The sequence below is a fragment of the Zosterops lateralis genome (assembly GCF_965231275.1).
Source record: "Zosterops lateralis genome assembly, chromosome: W".
Lineage (NCBI taxonomy): Eukaryota > Metazoa > Chordata > Aves > Passeriformes > Zosteropidae > Zosterops > Zosterops lateralis.
The window spans coordinates 5251002-5275537 of NC_139801.1; the positions used below are offsets into that span (position 1 = coordinate 5251002).

The following is a 24536-nucleotide window of genomic DNA, read 5'->3' on the forward strand; positions in this document are numbered from 1 at the left end:
TTTAAGTCAGTGCAGGAATCTCCAGGTGGAAATCTGTGGGGAGAAACGGGGAAAGCACTGGATGAGGTGCTGGGGAAGAGGCAACCCCAGCCATGGCCACCATCCAACATCCCGCACATCCCAACAAACTGCAGAGCCCTCGGGATACGGCGCTGCCTCCTTTGCAGAGCTCGGGAGCTCCAGGTTTGGCTTTGGGGTGGCACATGGGAGCTGAGCCAGCTCCTTGTTCCTGGCCAAAAAGGTGATGAAGTGGGAGAGAGAAAGGGAGAGTGTTGCTCCAGAAAAGAGTAAGCACAGGGGTGATTCCCAATGGAGCAGGTTCAAGACTGGGAAAGGCAAGAAAATTAACAAAAGGCCTTATAGAGTCTCAATTTTAATAGTTTTTCCTGTCTGCTGGAAATTGGCTGTCATGGCTCAGTGGTAGGAATGGGCTTGTTTTGTCCTGTCACTCACAGGAAGGTGAGGAAAATACAGGGAGAAAGGTCAATAGAAGCTCAACTGCCCCATGGAAAGAGGGGTCTCAGGGCACAGGGTCCCTCCATCTCCATCCCCATCCCTTTATGCTGGGATTGGGGCTGGAGCTTCCCAGCCCTGCCCAAGCTCTCTACTGGCTCAAGCCTGTGTCCAGAAGGAACCTGTAAAGATCCCACTGATCACCAGCTGATTCTCTGGGATATTAAATGGGATGAGCTCAGCCTCTTAGGGATAGTCAGCTCTGACATGAGCACAGCTTAAGCCCAGGCAAGATTTTAAGCCCCAGGGGCACGTGGACAGAGTTGCCTCTGAACACAACCTCAGGGAAGGTGGTGATATAGAAGAAATAGCCATGGGGGTGAGGGGACGATTCTCTTCCTCACAGGAAGATGAGAGAGTAGTCCCAAGCTCAGGATCTTTGAGGCCCTTAGGTGCTGTGGGATGTGAAGTTTGGGAATCCTCACAGGGTGAGAAGGTGCAAAGGGAGTGGGAGCAGAGTTTGGCTCCCTCCAGACCCCAGGAATTGGGAATGAGACAATGAAAGGTGGAGGGGAAAAGAGCTGAACTCCTGCTCTGCATCTCCCAACCCCCAAAGAGGGAACTCAGACCTTCCCTGGCTTGGCTCAGCTGTCCCATGCCACTGCCTGACCCCTCTGCTGTGTCCTTTGGCCACACTGGAATCATTTGTGTCCACATTTTCCCCATTTTTCAACTGTAAACCACTCTCCTTCCAGCCACAACCCAGCACCAGTGTCCCTGTCCTCTTTTCCAAACCTTCAGAACCCCAAAGCCCTGGCAGGGCCCAGACAGCAGAGCAGGCAGCACTCACCTGGCAGGTGGATGGACGGACAGATGTTCTCTTCCTCTCCCAGTCACTACGGGCTGCTCCCAGTCCTGCAGCTTCTTATATCCCTCCCAGTTGTCCCTCCCCGGCATCTGATCTCGCCCACTCAGCCTTGGCTGGGGCTGCAGGGGGTGTGTGTCTGAGTGAGTGCTCCGGGGAGAGGGACTTGTGGGAAGAATCCTATTAGTTGATTAATTGGGGAGATGCTTCATGAGTAGGAGTGGGCTATAAATACATCTCTTGCTCTGGGAAAGCAGCTTAGAGGGATTGGTAAAGGGGGCTTAGGAGCAAGGTGATGGTAATTGAGGTGGAAGCTCTGCTCCTGGTGAGAAGGGGTGTGGATTCCCACAGAGGCTCTCTGCAGCTGCTCCCATGGCAAGGGGAGATGGGCTGAGCCTGGGCTTGGATGGAGATGGTAGAGGAGGGACCAGCCTGGAGTACTCACTCACCTTCCTGGCTGGATAACAGAAGGATGGAGGCACAAGCAGCTTCCTGCATGGCCAACGTGCCCATGTGGTTGCTCACCTACAGGGGGACCTGCCATGGCCCAGGGCACACAGGACACCCTCCCCATGGGGACACTGCTGTACAAGATGATGAGGTGAAGGCAGGATTCACCCTCCCTGAATCATGAGGGAAGGACCAGCCACCCCTAGGGGGTAGGACACAGAGCTGCCATTGTCCCCAACACAGCCTGCTCAGCCCAGCATAATTTCATAACTCCCAGGCTGGCCTCACCTGACCAAATTAGCACATCAACTGTAGGTTTGCTGCAGCAAAGAGAACACTGTGGAAAGCCCAAAGTGACTCTACCTTATGGCTGCCAGGCAAGCAGAATTCCCACTGCAACCCTGTCCCAGCCACAACCGTTGTGTGGGAAACCCTCCCTTGGGAATGGCTTTAGGATTGGTTCTAGGGATGGGGCACAAGGGCAGCTATGAACTGCTTTGGCAAGGCCCCACTCATCCTCCTCACCTCCACCATCACTCAAGCCCTTCCTTTGAGGCTGGACTTAGTTCTAGCTCAACCCCCAGAGCTGAGCACTAGAAACAGGATATCTCTGTAGGAGCTATGCCTCCTCCCAGGACCCTCCATCAGCTCAACATTTATCACCTGGGTACCAACTCCTCCCAAACACAGCTCACCTGTTCCCCCATGGCCACTGGGAGCTGCCATGCCATGCCACACCCAGCAGCCCCACTGCCAGGGCTTTAGCTGGCAGCACACGCTCCCTGGGGCCAGGACTTGTGATCTCTTTAATTGCACACAGGAGAGCTGCTTAGGTTCCAGATTAACGGGCGCTATTTCTGCCACAGTCGGGGACACGTGAACTGTGACCTTCACACTGGCAGGTGAAAGAGGAGGAGGAGAAAAGGAGGAGGAGGCAGCCCCACTTGGACATCCTCAGCCTGGCCAGGGCCCCCAGCACTGTGCCTGGGACACCTAATCCTGAGCTTTTTTGTGGCTCTTTGTTACACTCTTAATGAGGACCCTGTGACCTGGGCCACTCACTGGCTCTGCAGGGTCTGCACAATGTGGTGAGGTAGAGAGCAGGGTTCATCTTGGGTCCCTTCAGCTCAGCCTAATCCCAGCTGGGTGGACTCAGCCTTGCCCAAGTTGGGGAGCAGATAATTCCCCTCCCCAAAACAGTGGGGAGATGGACAGAGACCACATCTCTTCCCATGCTCACACTGTGCTCCGAACCAAGTACCAGGGAAGTAAGCAGAGTTCAAAATAACAGAGAAATGAAAGAGGCTGCCTTCTTTTTTCCTGTGTAATGAATGGCCAGAGGTTCCTCTCATCTCATCCCACCATCCCTCCAGGTCCATGCACTGTGTGAAGCACAGCTCAAACAGCCACTTCCAGAGGGGCAGGACACCAGTGGATGTGGGGCTGGTGGAGTGTTGTGGGGCCTGGCTTCATCCCTCTGTCCCAATGGACAATGCCCTGGAGTGTCCTGCCTTCCCAGGGAAGGGTCATGGGGCTTCCTGCATCCACAGGCTCTGGAGGGAGCCTTGGTGCAGCCAGAGCCCCCATAAGTCTGGCCCTGGTGAAGCCATGTTGCCCTCCCAACCTCACCTGTGCCCAGGTGCTGGCAGAGCTTCCAGGTGCCTCTGGCATGGTCCCAGCTCTGTCTCTGTCACTGCACACCACAGCCACCTTACATAAACACTCACAGCAGGCACTGCTGATTTCCCAAAGCCCCTCAGAGCTCCAGGTCTTCCTCCCCTGATCTGGATTAAGCGGCATGGATGGCATTAATCAGGAGACAGGCACCTCCATGCCTGCCAGGAATTACTGTTGTGCTGTTAGGTAACAGGAGAGAGCAGCACTGGTGGGACTGGGGCTCCAGCAGGATGGGTGTCTCCAGCCCCACACAAATCTGCCACCTCTGTGTCCCCATGGCAGGTGCTGGGCAGAGTTGCACCCACTGCTGTGTGACCAGAACACCAGCCCAAAATCAACTGGGGGGCCCAACTTCTCACTGGCCCAGCCACAGGTTCCTCTTGAGGCTGGGAACCTGTCGCTCTGATTCTTTAGCCTTCTGATGATCTTGTTTACATACTTTCTAGTGGAATCTCTCATGCATGTACCATAAACAAAGTAGATTGTTTTCATTCCTCTCTGTGATGGACTTCTGAATTGACCACTGGAGTCAGAGAGGTGTTCCTCCTGTCCTCCAATCCTTGATCAAATTCCAAATCCTATTTAAACCCCAAATCATAATAAACTTCCCTCCTTTTCCTCACTTCAACCTGACGGGTGAGTGTGTGGTTCTTTTGTGTTGTGAAGTGCGACAGGAACCTAGGAGGAAGCCTCACAGGGGGTTTTGGCACATCTATGCTGAAGGGCTGGGGCAGGAGGTGGGGAGAACAGTCCCTTGGTGTTGGCCCAGGGCTGCAGGGATGTCCAGTGGTGCCAAGGGTGGGGAACAGTCAGGAGTGTGGCTTGGCACAGCGCTCCATCCTCATCCTCACCCTCATCCTCCTCCAGCAGGAATCTGCTTCTCTATCTATCCCCTGAGCAGCCCTGGAGCTGCCAGGCACTTGGACAGCAGACGGTGGCTGCTGCTCATCTGTAATTAATTTCTGCTAATCACCCTGGCAGCCCGAGCTACCACACGCGTGTGGGCCCGCTGCCTCCCGGCCACGAGGAGTAAAACCTTAGGGGCTGCACCCAGGACCTGCGGTGCTGTCCGAACCCTGTCCTGCTGGGAAAAGTCTCCCTCCTTCCCGACCCCTTCCCGGGAGCCCCTGGACCCAAATTCCCTCCCACCTGCAGGCAGGGCGCACACAGGTGTGATGACATGAGTGCCCCTGTGGGTGCCCGGTGCCCGCAGCAGCTCCGTCTCTCTCTGCCAAGGGCAGAGCTCTGCTCCCCAGGAGCGGGCAGCTCAAGCCCTGCCCACCGCCCCAAATATATTTCAGGGGCTTTCTGCCATCCTGCGCCGCTGGCAGTGCCTTCTCCCAGGACTCTGCCCATCCCTCATCCCCGAGCAGGATGTGGAGGGAGCAGGTGGAGGCAGAGCGCGCTGCGGGAGTGTCCCCGCTGTCCCCGCCGTGCCGACCCCCCGTGGCCGCTGCCTGGCCCCGGTAGCGGGGCTGGAGGAGGAGCGAGGAGGCGGCTCCGGGGCTGCGGAGAGCACAGAAGGAGGAAGAGCGCGGCCGCCGCGGTGCAGAGCGAGCAGCGCAGCAGCACCGAGCGGAGGGGCCGGCCCGTGGGACGGGGACCGAGGGCATCGCGGTGGGCACTGCGTGACCCCGCCCTGCCGCCCCGTGGGCAGCGTGGCGGGCAGGGGGCCGGGGTGACCCACCGGGGGAAGCCCGAAAGCTCAGCTCGCTGCCCACAGCACCCCACAAGAGACGGGGGAGCCCCGCACGGCGTCTGTGAGAGACGGTGAGTGTGTAGGGTGAGGTCGGACCCCTGGGTACCACCAGCACGGTCTGTCCTCGCCGTGCACCACGGCAGGATGGTGGCCCAGGGCCACTTTTCCTGTGACTCCCCAACAGGAGAGATGCGCTCGCTGATCTGCCCCCGTGTTCCCTGCAGGCTGGAGCCTCTGTGATGAGGATCATCCAGACCCTCCAGCCTCTACCAGCTGCCCCCCTAGTGCTCCTGCCACGCTGCCTGGCCACAGTGTACCCCGTCCCCATGAGCATCACCTCGGTGTCTCCCTGTCACCCGCCGGGACCTGCAACCAGCATCACGCTTGGGTACCTAGGGCCCGGTGTCCCCACGCCGCCTCCTCCTTCACCTGCCCCCACAGCCCCTGTGACTGCCAGCAGCCCCTGCTGAGCTGGATGTGGCGCTGGGACGGGGACACGGCTCGGCAGAATGGCGGCAGCAGGGTGGTATCACCGCGACATCAGCCAGGCGGTGGCCGAGGAGCTGCTGGCCAAGGCCGGGCGGGACGGCTCCTTCCTGGTGCGGGACAGCGAGTCGGTGAAGGGAGCGTATGCCCTGTGCCTCCTGTGAGTGCCTGCCCTGCCTCTGCCCGTGCCTTCTGTCTCTTGTCCCTTGCCTGCCTCCCTCTGTGCTTCTCCCTGCACTGCCAAAACCTCATGGAAGAGCCTTCTGCAGGGATATGAGTGGGGTGAGTGTGTTAAAAATGGGCAGGAGACAATGTTTTCTCCTTAAAATGCCTTTATTGATCAGCTCTCAAGGGAGTAGCTCAAGGGATGGCCTGAGCCGTCGCTGCTCTTCCTGGTTCACTATTGAGGAGGAGGGGCAATTCGGCTTTGCAGCTTCTGTCACTGCAGAGCCGGGAGTCCGCCCTCGCAGGTGTTCCCGGAACTCACAGGCCGGCCCGATCCAGGGGTATCCCCCCTTCTCGGGCACCCTTTAAGTTACAGCGAGGTACAAAAAAAACTGTTTACTAACACTTTAGGGCACAGCCAGTTCAGTACTGTCTTTTGTGGGTCCAGATCTTGCGTCGGCTTTTCTCGGCTGGGGACTTTCGGTGCTGATTACGTTCTGGCTCACAGCGAGGCTTCATGGGTGTTTCACTGATTTCCATAGGAAATGCCAACAGGAAATGCCGACGGGGCGCGCGGGCGGAAATGCAGACGAGGGGCACGTGGCGGCCGTGCCGGCGGTGGCGGCAGGGCGCGCGGTGCCAGCAGTGGTGGAGGACTCGCACCGGTGGGGGTGCGGGGCCGCAGCGGCGGCGGCCCCGCGCTGCCGCTGAGAACGCAGGCTTGTCGCGGTGTTGAAGGGCGAAGAGCGAAGCGGCCGTGCCCCGGTCTCCTCCGGGGAGCGCGGGCTGTGGTGCCCAAAGAGCAGACGTGCTTTTTGCCTCTGCAGGGAGACCACAGAGGTGGCCACACCACAGGGGCCTACAATCACAAACCATTCGGAACATCAACACACCCACTACACAACAACTAAGAGGACCCCAACACCCCAAACTTTCAACATATAACCAGGAGTTTGTGGGGTTTTTGTTGTTTGGGTTTTTTTTTTTTTTTTTTTTTTTTTTTTTTTTTTTTTTTTTTTTAACTCTATTTCTTTCAAGTGGGGTGGCAGCTCCCTGGCACTGGGGTTTTGTGTGATCCCTGGGTCAGGGCTGTGGAGCTGTGTCCTTGAGAGCAGAATGAAGGTTGGGCCCACAGCACTGCCCAGCACCATGGCTGCTGAATGGATAACCCCAAATCCAGAGCACACTGAGCTGTTTTGGGCTGCCTGCTGGCCTGTGAGCACCTCCCATGTTGGGGCTTTGGGGCTATGGCCCCCAACATGGGGCATCTTGCCATCCCCACACCTGGAACCAAGTGTGCAGCCCCTGAGAGCACTGCTGCCTGCACCCTTCCTGCTCTGCACCCTTCCTGCCTGCTTGTCACATGTCTGTGTGGGCAGGTTTGGCAGGATACACCCCCTTTCCTTCACTGGCCTGGCCCTTTGTGTGGGACAAATTGCAAATTTAGGCACTTAGGGGTGTGGGGCATGAGCCAGAGTCCAGGCTGGTGGCACAGGATGGTGACACGGGCAGAGATATGCAGTGGCCCCACAGGCAGCAAGGCAATGGCTCTATATGGCCAAAAGCCATGGAGCCACGGTGCTGTGGGTACCCCAGCGAGTGGAATCACGGCTGTGCCGTGCTGTTTGGAAGCAGGGGGACACTGCATGTCCTCCCACAGACCCCGAGCTGAGGGTGATTTATTTCTAGAAATGCTCACTCAGTTCCTCTCTCTGCAGAGGCGATGGGGTGTTTGTCTCAGGGCTGGGCCCCTGTGACGTGGGTGCGGACCCACACAGAGGACAGCAGGCAGCAGCAGGTCAGACATGGAAAGCTTCTTTATTTTCTGACTCCATCAACTTATATACACTTTGTACAGAAAGCCAGGATTGGCTCAAGAAGGTTGTGACTTCATGGACCTCATTGGTCACTCTGACCATCAATCAAGTTCTCCTCTCAGAGAACAACTATGCAAACACATAGATAATTTCTAAAAATACATATTGTTTACATGAAGCAGTGTGAGAATCAGGCTGCAAAGATTCAAACACTTGAAAGCAAGAAAAATCAGGGCAACAGGCCCCCAGCACTGCCACAGTGCCGTGGGCAGCAGAATGAGGCCTCTCACTTGTTCTCTCCAGGTTCCAGAGGCACGTCTACACCTACCGCATCCTCCCCGATGACGAGGGACTGCTCTCTGTGCAGGTGGGTGCATGGGGGGGTGCACCCCCTGCCCTGAGTGATGCCTCGAAGCTGAGCGTGGATGGGATGCAGCTGTGCAGGGCCCGGGGTGATTGTCCCCCTCCCCAGCGAGGTGGCATCAGCCTGTGGTTTGTTTTCTGCTCAAGCTTCAGGATGTGGGTGCTTTGCAGCCCCTCCAGCTCGGGGCCGTCAAAAGCTGCCTCCGCACAGCACAATGCATCCTGACACTGTCCCTTTCTGCCATGCACCCTGTCACAGCCTGGCCACACAGAGCCAGCCCCATGGTGCCTGTCCCCACGGGGTCTGTCCTGCCCTTGCTTCGATGTCCCCTCAGGGTTTCTCCTGGTACTCAGCTCTGCAGCCACCCTTTCTTCCCCCTAGAAAGAACATCCTTGGTGTCCACAGGGAAAATCCCTGTCTGCTGAAGGAGGCTGATGTCTCCATGGTCCTCCATGCTCCTCACCCCATGGCTCCAGTGTGCAGCTGGCCCTTCCCACTCACCACGGGCACATTGTGAAGGACAGACCCACTGGACACAGCAGTCTGGGGCTGCCCTGGCAGAGGAGGGGATGTGATGGTGCTTCCCCTGCTCTGTCTCCTCAGACCATCCAGGGCATCCAAGCCAAGTGTTTCCGCACCCTCTCCGACCTGATTGGTGCCTACCAGTACCCCAACAATGGGCTGGTGACCCCCCTGCTGCACCCTGTGCACGGGCCGAGGCCGGATGAGGACTCGGGTGAGCTGGGGAGTGGCCAGGGGTTATTCCAGGCTGGGAGCAGGGAGGGTCCCGCTGAGCTGGTGACTCTGCCCACAGACAGGGAGGATGCCCGAGGCTGGGGACACACGGTGCCATGTCCCAGCGCTGGCCCCTCCAGCTGGACCCACATCCCGCAGCAGCTGCACTAGAGGCTGCAGGAGCAGGTCCACAGCAGGTAACGAACCCCTGTCTGCCCCGGATGATGGGATAGTCATGCCCGGGGGGATCTTTATGTTCACCCCTCTCCCAGCCTGGCCAGTGACTTCATGGGCTTCATGGCCAAGTACCTGACCCACCATGTGCAGGACCTGGAGGCTCTGTGCCAAGGGCACCCGCAACTGCGGCACCTCAGCACCGCCCTCGCCACTGCCTGCTGGACACTGCACAGGTCAGTGGCCTGGGGACAGTGGGGCTGGAGCAGGGCCACCACCTGGGGCCACCACCTTGTCCCCGTCCCCTTTCGGTGGCTGAGTGTCGCGTCAAGACACGGGAAACACCCACACCACCCCTCTCCTCTCCTCTCCTCTCCTCTCCTCTCCTCTCCTCTCCTCTCCTCTCCTCTCCTCTCCTCTCCTCTCCTCTCCTCTCCTGCAGTGAGATCGACTTCATGCTAGTGGGTCTGGAGAGCCTGGCCACGCCCCTGTGTCCCCTCACAGCCTGGCCAGGGAACAGGTGAGTGCCCCCACAACTCCCAGGGGCCTCCACATCTTGTGGTGCAGCCCAGATCCACAGCGAGGAATCCACCAGTCCAGTGACACCGTGCTGCTCCAAAATTATGCATCCTCCCCTTCAGGGTTTCTTGAACAGTGATCCAGACCTGGAGCTGCTCCTCAACAAGATCTCCACTGTCAACTACCTCCTCTCTTTGCTGGAGAAGGAGGTGCCTGACCCCAGTCGTGGTGCAGGGGGAGGCACAGCTACCCCTCCCCTAAATTAACCCCTCTGTCAAACCAAGCTCTGGTGGCAGCATGGCCCAGGGCTCACAGCTGGCCCAGTGTCCCCAGCACACTGCCTGTCTCTCTGGCAGGTGCTCAAGTCGCTGCAGGAGATGGTGACAAGGCACAACCTGGCACTGCCCAGCATGGCCGTGGCCCCTCTGCCAGCTGCCAGGCCCCTGGCCGTGCAGAACTTCGAGGTGAGGCTGGGGACACAGAAGGACCCCAGTGTCACTGCTGGGCAGATGTCCTGGGTTGCAGTGTAGGATGTACACAAAGTATTTATTCTATCACCATCTTCATGAACTGTTGAAACCAGGTGGGGCAGTGTTCTTCCCAGGCCCCCTTCCTTTGGGCTGTCTTCTGCTAATAGCCCATCAATGCCTTGCCCATGACTCATAGGTAACTCCCTCCAGGGGTTATCTCTGTGTAATGGGCCATCAAGGACCCACTTCATGACTCATCATCCCATTGTGAGATGCTCTGCCCAGGGGGAGGAGCCAAGCATTCTCACCTGGATATAAGCTGGGATTTGGGACAGTACATGCAGCCCTTACCCACTGGATTCCCAGAGGACCAGAGCTACCAGACCTTTCTACAGGATCACTGTTTCAGGAAGACCACCTCATCTGGACTGCTTCCACCATCCTGCTCAGGTTGTATTCTGACTCTGTCCGTGGTCTTTTGTGTTATTGTATTTATTTAATTTTATTTTACCTTTTTACCTTTCTTCTTATTAAATTGTATTTCTGACTTGGAGCCTCTCACTCGTTTTGCTTTCAAACCACGACAGCAGAGCAGGTGTGGGGACAGCTCCAGAGCCACATCCTTGTGTGCAGGTGAAGGTGGGGAAGTCCCAGCATGCGGCCCTGATGGTGGATGTGGAGTCGGGGACAGTGACTGTCACCAAGCAGGGCAGTGGCTCCCCGGAGGAGGTGATCCCACAGGATAAAAGTAAGGGGCTGCTGCACTCCTGCTGGCTGCCGATGGGATTCTTTGGGGCTGTAGGGTTCCCTGCCATCAGCCTGATGCCACGGGGATGGGCCACATGCCCTATCACACCCCAGCCCCCATCTGACACTGCCCTGTGGTGGGAGGTGGGGGCCACCATCACCCCCCTGACCTCCATCATTCAGTCCTGCAGCTGATCAAGTACCAGTGTGCAGAGCAAGGTGAGGCTGGTGTGTGCCTGTGAGAACCAGAAGAGCCTGAGCAGGAACTTCATCTTCCCCAACGCATGGGTGAGAGGCACCGGCTGTGCCCACGGAGTGTCCTGGGGGAATATGGAGCCTTTGGAAATATGGGAAGCAGCAAATCAGTGGTCTCAGGACTGAGACCACCCCTGCAACCTGGCTCCTACAGCTGGGGGTGATGTCCACCTGATCCTGGGGTGCTGTGCCCCGCATCTCTCTAAGACACCCTCACCATCCTGCAGAAGTGAGAGGCTCTTTGCTAGCTGCTGCAGCTGATGAAGATCCAGCATTCCAACTTGGATGAGCCCAAGATCATCTCAGTGTATGTTGGGATGTAGAACATGGGTAAGGGACCAGGAGAAGGTGACCTTGTCCTGGGAGGTTGTTGTGGCTCTTAGGGAGCCTGCCTGGGTTTTGGGAGGTGTCTCAGGAAACCTCAGGTCTGAGGTTGTCAGTTTGAGGAGGAGGCTGGAGAAGACACCAATCTGGCTGCCATGGGCTTTATCTGTCCTGTCATGATCCACTCACTTGGAGGGTGTTGGGGAGACAGAGGAACAGGAGTATCATGAGAGTTTTGGGCTGTAAATCCCAGCAGCAGTCTGGGGTGCACACAGCTGATCCATGGGGCTGGCACTCTGCTTCCCACCCCCGGCAGCTCCTGGAGACGGGCAGGGCCTGTGCTGGAGAGGAGCTGGGGAGCCTGGCATGTCCTCTCTGTGTGACCAGTGTCCCTGCCCGCAGGCAGCATGCCCCCACCCTGCTCCCTGGCCTCCTGGCTGACCTCGAGGGGCTTGGGGCACACACAGGACGAGACCACAGCCTGCATCCCCCACGACATCTACATCATCAGCACCCAGGAGAACTCCCTGGGTGACCGCAAGTGGGTCGAGTTCCTCTGCGCCTCCCTCAAGACCCTCATGGCCATCAACTACCGAGTGGTAACGGCAGGCACAGCCAGGCCCCTGACAGGCCTGGGGGGCTGGGTACCAGCAGCCATCACTCCACAACTCCTACCCTAACCCTCAGATCCTCCCCCACCCCAAATCAGCCCAGGGAGCATCCTGTGCCCCACAAACTCCATGAGTGCCATCCCCAGGAGTCAGGGATAGGTTGTTGACCTACCTATGTGTCCAGCCCCATCCTCTGTGGCTGTGGGGCAGGATGGGGGCCAGGCAAGCTCACCCCCTGCCCCACCACAGGTGGCCCTGCAGTGCCTATGGAGCATCAAGATCATGGTGCTGGTGAAGCTGGAGCACCAGTGGCACATCAGCCACGGCCATGCCTCCAGCGTGAAAACCAAGATCGCCAACATGCTGGGTAGGGAGGGGATGGGGCAGGGAGATGACCCTGAGGGAGGGGACAGCCTGAGGGTCAGGACAGGACCTCTGGGCTCCCCCAGAGCTCAGTGGTGGCACATCCCTGCAGGGAACAAGGGAGCTGTGGGCATCTCCTTCCTTTTCAATGAGACCTCCTTTGGCTTCGTCAACTGCAACCTGACCTCTGGCAGTGAGAAGACCCACAGGTGATGCAGGGGATGAAGAGGATCGGGCTGCCCTGGGGCAGGTGGGTGTCTCAGGGAGCTGGAGGAGTCTTGCGGGGCTGTGAGGCTATCGCTATTGTATTAGGGATGGCTGAATAATGACACAGACTCCAAATCTTCTCAGAAGGCAAAAAGCATAGTTTATTAGAAATCACATCTTTTATAGACTGTTCCGAGACAGCTGGACATGATTGGTCACTACTTTTTGGCCGCAAAGACAAGTTGGTTGATTTTGCCAACTGCAATAACTTATGACTGGGCAGATGATAAGCAATCTGCCCTGAAAAGTTTTGCAGTGCACTTTGCAAAGGAGCGCTGTTAACAAAGCTCCATTCAAAGTGTTCCTGCTGTACTGGAAGAATAATTTTTGCAGGATCAACTGCCATTAATTACAAACACCATTGATGGCATTTGATTATCAAAACAGTGATCAATTCAAACAACGTGGGTGCTGTCTTTTTCGGTTGATGGGGCAAGAAGACCCATTCCAAGATGTGCAAAGGATCTGACCATTTTTCACTCCATTGGCCAATGATACCTGTAGGATGAAAATCTGGATTGGTAATGAAAACAGTGATATCAATGGAGGGATCTACTCAATGAACCTGACAAGCAGAAACAGCTTGTTTGACTTCCTCCAGCACCTGTCATGCCTCAGGAGTTAATTTCCGAGGTGAATTCAAATCAGGGTCCCCCTTTAAAATGTTGAACAGTGGGGACAATTGTGTCATGGCTTCTTTGGCCACCTAATAACTAAGTTTATTCAGTGTAATTAAAGCTTGAGCTGCAACCACCCCAGGTGCTAAAGAGAATGCAGAAATAATAAAACTAGATCCCCAAAAGTCTGCATTATCCCAATCATCACAAATTAAAACACACCCTTTGGTAACTGCAAAGGCACATTAAAGGCATGTGAGATATTACATGAGGTATAATTATACCATAAGCTTGCATTTCTATATGTGTCTAATGTCTCTCAGGGAAATTGAAATAAATGATCGTTTTAAAGTCCAAATAATTGAAACTCAGGAAAAAGTCCATCAGCTGAAGATGTTGATCCTTGACATCACTGGATGTCTTCTTTAATCCTGAAACAAGGAATAACTGAAGAAGATTAGTAGGAGCACAATACCATGATGTTGACATAGGGCTTTTGTTGTCAAATTGTCTCTGTAGTTTCCAGACATAACTATGTCTTGGCAGTCCCTCTTCTGATCTTGTTCAGGACACAAAGGCTGTACAATGATTTTCATTTTCCCTGGGCCTCATTCTTTGGAGGTGATCGGTGTCTGATCGAATTGAACAGGTGACTGCTTTGAACCTGCTGATGATAAAACATAGACATATCTTCTCCTTAAGTTAATAAATCAATTAGACTTTGCTGTTGTTACTCAATTGTGGGAACCCTAAAAACACCCTCAGGGAAACTTCCAGGCTTTGCCCTGGGAAGATTTACCATAGAGTTCCCTGCCTAGGCTGAAAGAGAATACTTCCTTCATGGTGCCTTGCAGAACTACTGCCAATCTATCTTGGATTGCTTCCCTCATTGGTCACTTAACCCTGCCCTCCCCAGTTGTTCATCCCTCAGACCCCTCTATAGGTTGCCTTGCCCTTTGTACCGCCCCTGTGCCCTCAGATCATTGGCCACTGACCCCTAAGCAGCACATGGTCTGTGTCTTCTGCCCATGATCCCTTCAGCATGCTGAAATAAACCTTGCTGGAATATATCATGCAGGAGGCCCTTCCTGTCTTTCCTCTGTTGAGGCATGTATGTGTGCATGGACTTGAAATGGCTGGCCTTGTGACCTGCTCTGAGTGGCTTCTGAAGGAGACGCTTCGAGAAGGTAGCAGCATTTCATAATGCACAATGCTACACTCAATTGAAATTTAGATTTGATAACTCTTTTTCCAAATTTCTCATATAAATGTTGCATTATTCAAAATTATCTGTTGTCTAAAATTCTAATGTACATCTTGCATTATTCAAACATTCTTAAGGCACTAAATTCCCCTTCTTTTTTTTTTAATGAGATGTATGTCTGTGATTATGAATATGATAAAATATCACAAGGCAAAATAATACATATAACAAACAAAAACTTATAGTAATCAAAAACTAGTCAGATAAGAAACATAATAACACACATGGAATTAAATGAGTACCAATCACTAAAGTACTGTGCCATCATCCCAGAATCTGCGACAGCTGAAAAACTGTAAATCAATGAGGAATTGGACAATCATCTCTGGATAATGATCTCCAAGCTCATTCTAAAAACAGATTCAGCTGCCATACTGATAGGGTCAAATTGCCAAGTCAAAGTGACTGGATTATTGTTTTGATGCAGAAAACATCTAGGCCTGTTGGCAAAATTCCCATCCAGAAAAAGCGAAGGCTTTGCCACTGCCCAAGCTCTAACTGGGAGAGAATTCCCTAGACATATTTTAAAACAAGGTTCTTAAGAATCTTGGGGTGAAAGACTAATTTAACTATCTAATAGCTGGTCTCCTCCGAAATTCTTTCAGGATAGGGATGCTTTGAACTCAGCAAACTGTTGGAGTGGCTCTGTAACCAGAAGTGGAACTGCATCACAATATCAGTTCAGAGGAGGCCTTCTACAAAGCTCAGATAACATTTCTTGGAACTCTGAAAAATACTTAAAAATCATGAGACAGCACTGGGTCAAACCACCGAGCCAGTGATGAGACTAGCATAAGTAACTAGAAAACAAAGAAAGGTCCTGGAATGACATGGGTCTTGTAGATAATTACACACAAAGAGATGGTAAAGTATATGAGAAGCCAGCTATAAATACACTAATAACATCTTATAAATAATACTTATTATAAAAGCAATAAACTCACATCATGCAATCAATATATCAGTAGCGCCCATCTTAAAAAGTCGAGAGAACACTTTTCTAAACAGTCATGTACTTATGACCTTAAAATGAAACACAGCAAAACACTAAAATAGTGCACAACCAATGACAGCTACTATATAGAATCATCACTGACTCCTAATAGCATAAAACTTAACAGTACTTTGACCTAAACATAGTGAAACTTAACTGTGTTTGATTCTATCACCTTTTAGTTTACATTAATAGTTGTAAAAAAATAAAGCTGTCTTGAGAGGAGGGAGGGTGGCGCAGGGGAAAGCCAAGCGAAACTTGAGCTGCTGTCCCCTCGGCCCCCCCACAGCTGCTCTCTTCAGCCACCTCTCTCAAGCGGAGTCAGCTGGCAGCCCCCCTCCCATTGCTCCTGGGGGAGTAGCGAGGGCTACGCCAGCTCTGCATGCCTGGCTCAGTAATTTTGCTCTCCATTGGCACTGTAGCGGCGGCGCCTCCACTTGCATTGCCTGCAGCGCAGCATGGGGGGTGGGGGCGGGGGGGGGGGGGTGAGCATGGAGAGAGAGAGACCCTGGCCGCCACCACCCCACATCCGCTACAGGGAAAACAACAAACTGTCATGCAGCACCCACGTTTGCAGAGACCAGATCCACAAATCTGGACTGTTCGCCCAGTGGCAGTGGTGGAAGCCACATGAATCTACCGGGGCTCACTTGGCTTGGCCTGCCACAGCCCTATTGGGGCTGCTGCATCTCCATCTCCCCCTGCCCCCAAACACCCATGAGGGGAAAAGAACAAAGAGAAAACACAGCAAAACAAACCCAAAGAATCACACATGGCAAACATTAAAACAGATATAGGAAAAGTTAAAAGGCACAAGGCACTCATAGGTTGAAACTCTGGCCTCTACAGCCCCCCCGGGCCAGCTGCACCTCCACCTCCCCCCAGGCTGCCAGTACATCCCACCCCCAGAGGTTGAGTGGAGCTGCAGAGACATAAGGCTGAATTGCAGCTGCCTGTCCTTCTGTGTTTCTGACCAGCAAAGACCATTGGCCTACAAAGGCCTGCATCGTTCCTCCCAACCCTGCGATGGCTGATCCTATAGGAGCCAAAGGCCACGAAGGAGGCCATGCAGAGCAGGAGATGATTGTCACATCAGCGCCTGTGTCAATCAAACCTTGAAGCTGGATCTGAGGTGGGCTGGCACTCGGTAGAATCAGGGTACACATCATCTGTGGTTGCTGATCAAGTGGAGACTGCTCTGTGGCCATTTGCGATGCAGAGAGAAGAGGGGCCGGGGAGGCGAAGGGAGGGGGACGCTCGGCAATTTCCAGCTGCCGCTTGGTTAATGAAGCCTTCACAGAAAGCATGATCTGTTCCTCTGTAGAGAATCAGTTCTCCAGTTTTGGAAAACCCTTCCCAGTGGCCCACCTAAGCAGTGGTCTGTTCTGGATAACAGACTCTAGCTTCGCTGGGGGCCATCCCAACCAGCTCAGGGCCAGTTCTCTACCCATGATCATAAAGATCAGTACCTCTCCAGGAGGACGTGGGGAAATTTCATTCTTCAGTCTTGGCTGCAATGAATGTCAATTTCTTACCGTGGTCAGTATTGGCTGCACTTCACACCGGAATCACCAGATGTTGCTATTGTATTAAGAATGGCTGAATAATGACACAGACTCCAAATCTCCTCAGAAGGCAAAAAGCAGTTTATTACAAAACATGTCTTTTATAGACTATTCCGAGACAGGTGGACATGATTGGTCCGTCAATCAACACCTCTCACCATTATTGGCTAATTAGAAACAACACCTCTTCATAAACATCTTGCAAGTCAACAAGTGCAAAACAACAGGTGCAAGGATTGTTTTAATTCCTTCATGAGCTTTCTCACAGCTTCCCAGACCAGTGTATGGGAAAGTTATTTGACTTTCTCTCTCACAGTCCTTATAGCTGTCTGATGCTTGAAAATTCCTCTCTGACCAGGCTGTCAGCATCCACATGGGCCTGCCCCCATCCCCAGCTGGTAGGAACAGAATGAGAATGAGGTGTCCCTGGGTTGGCTCATATGGTGCTGCTGTCCCCCCTGCAGGCATAACCAGAACTACAGTGACATCCTGCACTCCCTAGCTCTGGGGGACAAATGTCTGGTGGGCTTCCACCTCACCCTGCTCTTCACCCACCTCTTCTGGTTCAGGGACCTCAACTACTGCCTGGACATGGATGTCCAGATGGGACCCTGCAGGTGCCAGGCTGGGGACAGCGGGGGGAGAGGAGCCCGGGGGGGGGGGGTCACTGTCCCTTTTCCTGGCACAGGACATCCTCACCCACATAGTCAAGAAGGAGTTTCAAGCCCTCCTGGCTGTTGACCAGCTCAACCTGGAACAGGAGAAGAACAAGGTGTTCCTGCAGTTCAGTGAATGTGGGGACAAAGGCGCTGCTCCTCTCACTGAGACAGTGGCACCAGGGTCCCCACAGCCCTCCCCGTGTCACCCCCATCTCTTGGGGGTCCCCTCTCCTGGCACAGCCCTGCACGAAGTGCCCAGAGCCTGGGGGACCTTGGCGTGCACTGGGCCAGGGGTGCCAGCCATCAGTGTGAGCCTCCTGTGTGGACCATGATACCCCATGGGGACAGGCAGGGATCATGGCCCCCATGCCACCTGCCTGTCCTGATTCCAGATGAGGGTGACATCTCCTTCCCTCCCATGTACCACTACGAGCGGGGCACCCGAGACACCTACATGTGGCAGAAGTCCAAGCCCACAGGGGTGAGTTCCGGTTGGGAGTTAAGTTTGTTCCTTTTTTACTTTAAAGAATTTTTTCCCCATAAGTTACCAAGGAGACTAAGTGTTGAATACTTAAAGAGTACTTGACCAAAACAAAGAGGTGGCCAAAGCTCAGTTGGGGAGATTTTTCTTTATCTGTTGTAACTCCAGAAGAGGGAGAGTAACTGCCTTCTCTAATAACAAGCCAGCTGTTAAAAACTGAGTGGGGCATTGTTTCTTATATCTGTTCACCCTTCCACTACCCCCATGAGAATATCTTCTGTTAATAGACCATTGAAGCTCACCAATAACTTGACACATTACATCATCCTATTGTAAGATGCTCTACCCAGGGAGGAGGAGCCAAACCATTTCCACCTAGATAAAAAGGAGCCACAAGTATCACCAGACATCCAGTGTTCCCACGAGACTCCCAAAAGAAAACCGGACCTATCTCTAGACCCTTGGCTCCACAGGATCATCTCTGCTTCCAACAGGACCACATCTGCCACTCCAAGAGAGCTTACTTTTGGACTGTTTCCAACACCCTGACCAACAGGGAGTCAAGTTATATTTCTAACTTTGTCTAAGGTTTCTATGATTTATTGTTTGTTTGCTTATTCTCTTGTACTACAACATTTGTATTTTTTTTTAATATCCCTAGTAAAGAACTGCTATACCTATTCCCAAAATCTTTACCTGACAGCCTTTTAATTGCAAATTTATAATAATTTGAAAAGGAAGAGGCGAAAAGCTTACATTCCAAAGAAGACTCCAATCTTCCCTAGCAAATACCTATCTATCTAAACCAAGACAGTTCCAGAGGTGTCCCTCCAAGCAGGACACTCTGGGGACAGGGACAGCAGGGTGCTGAGGGGGCTGCGTGGTGATGCTCAGTCCCCACAGCTCCATCAGCCTGTTCACCCCAAAAACAGGGTCTGGGCAGGAGGGAAATCACTTTTTGGGGTGCTGGGAAGCTCTTCTGGGCAGGGGGACCCAGACCTGAGACGCCACTGAACCAGCTGATTTCCCTATTTCTAGATGCAGATCAATGTCCCCTCATGGTGTGACCGCATCCTGTGGAAGTCACACCTGGAGACCCATGTGGTCTGTAACTCCTACAGTGAGTGAGACCCCAGGGACAGAGCAGCCAGAGGTGGCCAGTGCTGCCCAGGACCCCAGGGCTTTGGGACCCTCCCCCAGCTGCCCCTCCTGCCATCCAGGCTGCACCAATGACATCGTGACCAATGACCACTCACCTGTCTTTGCCACCTTGGAGGTGGGAGTGACATCACAGTTTGTGCCCAAGGAGGGTAAGGGCTGGTTCTGTCACCCCTCAGGCCATGTTTGGGGTGAGCCCTGGCATACCCTGACTTGCCAGGACCTGCCTGCAGCTCCTGGCTCCAGCCCCAAGGCACTGGCCTGCATCGAGTGGGAGAGCATCAAGGTGATGCTGAAAACCACAAGCCGCAGCAAGTGCTACATCAAGTTCCACTCCTACTGCCTGGAGGGTGGAGGGGTGCCTAGGGTGTTGGGGGTGGCAGTGGGGATGACCTAGCCTGGCTGGAGATGTGTGCCCCTCTGTCCCCTCCAGAGATACAGCAGAGCGGGGAGAACACCTTCCAGAACTGACATCCCTGGGTTCCTCAAGCTGGGCTGGTCCTCCAAGCATCTGCCTGTGGTGAGAAGCCCAGGAGCATCCTTATCCCCATCCCTGCCTCTGGCTCTGTACCCTGAGCCCCAAGGGGAGTGGAAGCTGTCACCACCCCCCAGGGCAGAGCCTCCCTGTGGCCCCTACCCTGTGGCAGCCCCCTCAAGCCCCCCCTCTCTGTGCACAGCTGAACCCCATTCTGCCCAACCTGGGGGACCAGCACCTGCTCCTCAGCATCAAGGGTGTGGAGACCTGTGAGTCCTTTGGTATGTGGGGATGGTGACACTGGGGCCACCATGGTGGCATGGGGGTGCCAAGCACAGCTTCCCCAGGTTACAGCTTGCTGCGTGTGAGGTTGGTAGCTGGAGCTTGGCAGGAGGGACCCTGGCACCCACCCTGCTCCAGGTGCTGCTGCTCATGGGGGGCTCCCATGTCCCCCGAGTCCTGGGGGCTGATGTGCCCACAGGCTAGTGCTGCCTCACCCTGAGGTCAGTGATCGGCACCACGGCTCAGCAGTTCGAGACCTTCCTGTTCCACTGTGGTGAGGAGATGGGCTCTGTGCGCAGCTGGATGCAGGTCCGGGACCCCTGGGGCCAGTGTGGCACCTGTGAAAGGCTCTACAGTAATGGTGGCCACACACAGCCCCCTCCCAGTGCCCTGGATGTGGGGACATCCTGGGCCAGGTTGCCCTCTGGCCCCTAGCTGTGGGGTGAGGCCAGACCTCGCTGCCTTTGCAGAGTGGATCAGCTTTGAGGAGGAGGATGCTGAACTGGCAGCAGAGCCCCCGATGTGCCCCAAGCTACCCCTGCAGTGCCTCAGGTACCCCAGGTGGGCTCAGCTGTGCCAGAGCCTCAGAGTGGGGGGATGACACTGTTTTGCACCACAACAACACAGACTCCGAACTTCAGAAGGCTGAAAATGACTCCTTTATTTTTGGGATGTGTCTCCCTTATATACTATTTTACACAGACTAATCTGATTGGTGACAAAAAGACAAACATCTTCAATCACATTGGTCAGACCAGAGGGATATCAAGAAGTCGTCCCTCCTAAGAAAATGAATGAAAAACAAAGTTACAGCTACAAAAACATGTCTCTTGTTTACAGAAAATTCCCTGGGAAAAGAATTTCAGAAAACCAAAACATCTCAGGCACGAACCAGGGCTACAGACGGATGCTGAGCCCTTTCCCTCTTTGTGCTTCACAGGAGCCGCCCCCGCAACCTCCTGGAGCCGGCCACCGGCCACACCAACCCTGCCTACTTTACCTTCAAGGGAGTGCCCAACGCGTGAGTCGCAGCCCCCAGAGAAGCCCCCAAGAAGCAGGCAGAGGGCCCAGCCGGGGGCCAGTGGTGCCAGAGCCCCATTGGACCACGGGTCCCGTTGCCCACAGATGAAGAGCCGTGGTGTGGCCAGCCCCGCTATGGACCACCGAGCCCGTCCCGTGGGCACCCACTCAGCCCCCGAGAGTGGGCCACCACAAAAGACCCAAGTTGGCCATCCTGACGAGGGACATGGTGGGGCTGGGAGACTGCTCGCTGTGTGTGGCCACTCACCTGAGCCAGCTGGACCAGGTGTTACCACAGTGCAGGGGGGACAGACAGGAGCTCCCACTGCACCAGACCCACCACGCCCTGGAGCTGCTACTGTGGCCCTGCCAGGAAGTGCCGATGACATTCAGGAAGTGGGGAGCACTGGGTGCTTCGGACCTGGAGGCTCAGCTGCCTCCACCCGCCAACCTGCAGCCTGCCAGGATGTAGCAACAACTAGGCTCAGCTGCCTCCACCCGCCAACCTGCAGCCTGCCAGGATGTAGCAACAACTGCGCTCAGCCCTGTGCACCCTCGTGCCCTCGGCAGCTGCTCCCTTGTGCTCAGCCCTGCTCAGACGGTGCTCCCGGAGGCCTTTTCCTTCAGCACAGCTCCCAAAGCCGCTGCGCTCTCTTTGCTATCACTATTCGGAATAAAGTGTCACGGACTGAGTGCGTGTTTGCACACCTGGTTCTGCGAAAGGGCAGGGAGAGAAAGTGCCGAGCCAGGTGGGGAAGACACCGGCTCCCAGTGTCCTGAATGCTCCAAGGCATTGCCCCCTTGTCAGGGTCCGCAAATATGTGCGGGGAACCTGATGGTTCGTTTTAGGGATCTCAGAGCGCAAAAGACACAGCGGGGGACAACTCAGTTTACTTAAACAAAAATGCACCTTTATTTAGTGCCAACAAATGCGATAGTGGGGAGAGAAAATAAGGAAAAGCAAGAAAGATAGAGAAAGAGGGGAAGGGGATTATAGCTACCAGCGTGGAGGGACGAGTCCTCAAGGCCTAGAGATGCCTATAGACATGATCTTCTCCAGTGGGGTGATCACAAAAGTGAGCGGGGGTCTCCAGAGTTTTTATAGGTTGGTCAAGGCGGGGACCAAAGCGAGTGGCACAGAGCCAAAGGGAACCAAAGCAAGGGGCACAGAGCCAAGGCAGGAACCACCTGTCTTGAGGTTGGATGCTCAGGAACAAGTTGCAAGCCGTACTTCTGGTATGGACAGACCAGTTAGGACAAGCAGCCTCGGCTCAGTCCCCTGTGACCAGTTCCATTGTTCTTGCACTCCGTTCTCATGGAGATGCAGACCAGTCCTCTGAGACTTGGCAAACGTTCCACCTCAGCCAGGCCAGAGGCTGCCTTCAGAGTCCGGGGTCCCAGTCCCCAACCATTGGAGACAGTTGTGAGGCATATCACATCCTTGGACAGACTTTGACACCCCTGCCTCTCCTTGTTCCATGGGAACGCTGCACACTCCAGCCCTCGAGGCTGCCCTTGCCCATCGCAAAGCTGACAGGTGTCACAGGCCCTGACCCCTCCCCCCCCCCACCCCCCCCCCGCTCTGCCCGGTACAGGGAGAGGGGCACCCCCTCAAAAACATAGGGACATCCCGATCCGGCAGTCTTGGCCGTGCGACACACGAGGTGGCCCCGGTTTTGGGAACACGATGCCCCGGCTGACCTCAAGGTGGCAGTGGCCACCTTTGTCCTCAGGACTGCCCCGCAGGGCTCGGGGCCAGCGGGACAGCGCCGCGGGACCCCGGCACTCACAGGGCAGGGCGGCTGTCCTGGGGCGGGCGAGAGGACATGGGGCCCAGGGATGGGGGCTATAACCCTCATAGCTGAGGGACTGTGGTCCCCATGAGTGAGGGGCCGTGGTTCTCATGGGCAGAGGGACACAACCCAGGGGTGAGGGACTATGGACCTTGTGGTTGAGTGACCATGGTCACCATGGGCGGGAGGACACGGTGCCCATGGATGAAGGGTTATGCCCTTGTGGTTGAGGGGCTGTGGTGCTCCTAGGGAAAGGGCTGTAACCCCATGGGAGAGGCCACCATGCCCCATGTCCAGGGGCTGCAGGTGACCCAAAGCCTGCGAGGGCAACAGAGGGATGGGAGTGCAGTGGGGCTGAGCCCTGTGGCAGCTCCTGCCTCTGCCTCCACTCGCCTCCAGCCCTGCCTTCCCTGGGCACTTTGTGTTGGGCCACGGGAAGCGGTAGCGGGCACACTCGGCACGGCCAGGGCCGCCTGCAGCCCCCAGCATGGCCCCATCCTGCATGGGGAACAGGCTCTCCCCATGGGGGCCCCATTGCTGAGAGCCACCAGGTCTGCAGGTGAGCTGGGACAGCCCTGACATGGTCATGCAGTTCCAGCTGGGCTCCGGGGATGAGGGACAGAGGTGGGACCTGCAGGGCTGGATGGGTGCAGGGTGGGGGTCAGCCAGTTCTCACCAGCCCTCCACCACCCCCAAATCCCTCTGTACATCCTTCTCTCTAACATGCCACCTCCTTCCTCTGTCACCGAGGGCCTTCATCCTTCCCAGTGTGGCCTCCTCCTCTCTGTCCCCCAAATCTGTCCCCTCATGAGTTGAAGCTGCCCTGGTGCTGCCATGGCTCAGCCTGACACCATGGGCTCCTGCCTGTTCCCAGCGAGGTGGGGGACAGGGACAGCCCAGCAAATGTGGAAGGTAACCCTCACCCCCACCCTGCCCAGGGTCACCTCGGGGCAGGGGATGGGGTGGACAGCAAGGGAAACGCCTGACCCCACTTGTGTACCTAGGGAGGTGTCCCAGCAGAGCATGCCTTGGCTGCTCTTCCAGGCGAAGGGAAGGATTGGAATTAGGTCACATTCCCTGTGTGCCGAGGCTTTGGCTGCACCAACTACATGGCAATTAGGGACAAGGGTCCTTCTGCAGGATGTTTTGCATAATTTCCCCTTGTTTTGCAATTTACAAGGGCTTAGGTGAGGAGAAAAGCCCTGTTTTTCCCATGCTCTAGCAGCAGCCAGTCCCAGGCTCACCCATCCCTTGGCAGCTGCTCCAAAATCTGCTCTCACCTCCCCTCTCCGAGCTCCTGCCTGCTGCTCCATGATCCCCAACACCACAATTCCCATCCTGTCCCACCAGCAGGACTTTGACTCCAGGGCAGAGTCTGCTCTGGTGCTGTCCCACTCCTTCATTTTATTGGAGCCTTTCCAACACCTCCATGAATCTCCAGGGCTGGGGGAACCCTCAGATCCCACCAGGACTGGTACTGCCAGCGGGACCAAAGGACAGTTCTGGTTGGGCACATCTGCAGGACCAGGAGCCAGGGAAAAGCTGCCAATCCTGTGGTCAAGGGCATCATGTGGCCTCAACATGTGGCCCATGGCCAGCCCCTGCCCCTTCCCACTGGCCCATGGCTATTGCTGCATTTTCCAGGACCCCTTGCTTCTTCCTGAGGAAAACCAGGGGCCACTCCAAAGGCACCATCCCTGGGGGATGTGCCTGCCATGGGTAAGGGATTCTGCAGTGTTACTTGAACATCCACAAAACAGGCAGAACAAGAGCATCACCTCTTCCTG

At 55.1% G+C, this 24536-nt stretch overlaps 1 pseudogene across 1 annotated transcript; it reads left to right on the forward strand.

Moving 5' to 3' along the window:
• The first annotated feature begins 5653 nt into the window (after window positions 1–5653).
• Window positions 5654–21174, forward strand: LOC310922068 (phosphatidylinositol 3,4,5-trisphosphate 5-phosphatase 2A-like; annotated as a pseudogene). The gene is made up of 24 exons: window positions 5654–5790; window positions 7916–7979; window positions 8580–8908; window positions 8984–9121; window positions 9328–9405; window positions 9527–9613; window positions 9761–9868; window positions 10508–10622; window positions 10805–10930; window positions 11125–11206; window positions 11603–11799; window positions 12061–12178; window positions 12287–12383; window positions 17346–17484; window positions 17570–17669; window positions 17933–18021; window positions 19060–19141; window positions 19242–19331; window positions 19413–19529; window positions 19613–19699; window positions 19857–19939; window positions 20141–20291; window positions 20407–20488; window positions 20877–21174. The product of its transcript is annotated as a phosphatidylinositol 3,4,5-trisphosphate 5-phosphatase 2A-like (transcript).
• Window positions 21175–24536: the final 3362 nt, after the last annotated feature.